Genomic DNA, 2,121 nt, shown 5'->3' with positions numbered 1-2,121 from the left:
TCAACCATCTGGATCCACCTTAGAAATCCAGGTGTATTTCCCTTTAAGTTTCCACACTGACCTTTCCACTTGGCTCAAGACATTAATCCAGATACAACTGGATATATTAGAGATCACACAGATTCTACCTTGCCCTGCAAGTAGAAAATCTACAGCCAATATCATCTATAACAACCCTGGCCACTGAGTTAAGGCTAACCTGAATGCATTCTAGGACTGAGGTGGTATCTTTGATCACCTCAACTAATATCAAAGACAATATCACCTTTTCTTCATGAATTTGTGTCATCCTTAGCACAGAGGCCACACCAATCTTCTCTGTATCATTCCAATTTTAGTGTATGTGCTGACAAAGCAAGTGCTTGTATCTCTTTTTCCAATAGAATTTTCTAATTCTTATTTTTCCTATAATGATTCATATTGTAGGGAAAACTGACTATGAAGTTGGTGTTAAGTAGCAAATCAGCTACCTCTCTGGGAAGATTCCCCAAACTAAGTGCAGTTCATTTTGGAGACACAGAATAGTGGTTCAAGGGCTACATTATATACTGGGAGTGTTTCCTTAAAATCTTGGAGATCTCTTAGAATTACTCCTAAGAGGATAATCATCATTTCGGGGGGAGGGGGGAGAAACGAGCTAATACTTGGCTTCCACCCAAGACCTCTAATCCCAAGAGTATACTTGGTATCCCCCAAAAAAGAACTATTTGCAATTACAGAAGCTCCTGGAGTGGAATCTACGTCACCCGGAATCACAAGTTGATATTGTTCCATTGTTGTCTCCTAACCATCTGATAGGTCAGGGGTTTTAGTTCAGTTGAATAATTGAGTCTACTCATTGTTTTTGAAGGTAATACTTAAGGACAGTAGTCCAGTCTGTCTGGTCCATGCCATCAACAAGGTAACCTTCATCCAATCCAGGAAATCACTATGCTACAGCGGTGGGAATGTGGATGAAGCAAATAACTAAATGTGTTTACAGAAATTGCATTGGGAAGTGTAGGGACAGGAGTTATGACCTTACCTTTTGATAAGCTTTTTGGTAATTTTCAGTTGAATGGCAATCAAATGGTGACCAGAGCTGCCTTATGGCAGCTTGACAGTTTAGATGCTTAATAGTTTGGAACAGACACATAAGAGGATTTTTCTTGAGGAATGCTCCAGGTGTGGTCTAAAGGAAAAAAGAAATATTAATGTCCTTTTCCCATCTATGTCTCCTGGGCTCTAACATGATCCTTTCCCAGGGTCCAGCTTGTTGCTTTTCCTTCAGTGCCATAAAATACTTGCTAAATACAGTAGCTTTAACTTTACCTTTTCTTAATCACCCCTGACTCTCACTCCCAGTTTTAATACAGGTGCAAATTTATGAAAGCAATTTAATTAAACTTATAAAGCTCTGTTATTTTCCTCACTTTGGCCAGTTTGGGCTACTGTAGGGGAACTTAGCAAGCAGTGTACTCAACCAGATGGTCACTATTTTTATGATATAACCATGCCACTCTTCTAAAAAAAATCTAAGTAGTTAAGTAAGAATTAAACAGAGATTGTTTAACAAACCAAGCCATCCTGGAGTTGATATTGGGGAAAAATAACAGGTACCATGCTTGGTTAAGATCAAGGCAGAATCCCAAAATTTCAAAGTAGATATCTATATTTATATCTACACCTATCTATCTATATTTACCTATGCCTATATCCATGTCTATATCTATATTTATATAAAATCACTTTATCCTTTTCGCAATAAGTGACTGAAGAGAGATGACCTTTTTCTGGAGAAAGCTTTCTTTAGTGGTCAAACTGATTTCCTACAGTGTGTAGAAGAGGAAGAGTTGAGGGAATTATAGCTAGAAACCTTTCTGGGTCAGTTTTTTAGGTGATTTCAATGTTGTTCAATACCAAATGGTTGTAGTTATTATAGGAATTCCATTGAGTGACTTGATTATTAGCTCATTGTCTGGTGACTTTCAGATAAAATATGCACTAGTGTTAGGCTGTGCATGCTCCACAAAGCTGAACACATGGCATAGACTAGTTTCAAGAACCACAGAGGTGTGTTTGACTATGCTGATCAGACATGGAACAGCAACACTGTAATCTGAAAAATGTCGAGAGCTGTAA

The 2,121-nt window shown here is 38.1% G+C and overlaps 1 non-coding gene across 1 annotated transcript; it reads right to left on the bottom strand.

The window, feature by feature from the left end:
• Positions 1–253: 253 nt before the first annotated feature.
• Positions 254–358, bottom strand: LOC131834951 (U6 spliceosomal RNA). Its single transcript, XR_009355043.1, has one exon. It is a non-coding gene; the product is annotated as a U6 spliceosomal RNA (small nuclear RNA).
• Positions 359–2,121: the final 1,763 nt, after the last annotated feature.

The sequence above is a fragment of the Mustela lutreola genome, chromosome 6 (genome assembly GCF_030435805.1).
Source record: "Mustela lutreola isolate mMusLut2 chromosome 6, mMusLut2.pri, whole genome shotgun sequence".
Classification (NCBI taxonomy): Eukaryota; Metazoa; Chordata; class Mammalia; order Carnivora; family Mustelidae; genus Mustela; species Mustela lutreola.
Note: the sequence above shows the minus strand (reverse complement) of the source record. Positions and strands in the feature narration are given on the sequence as shown.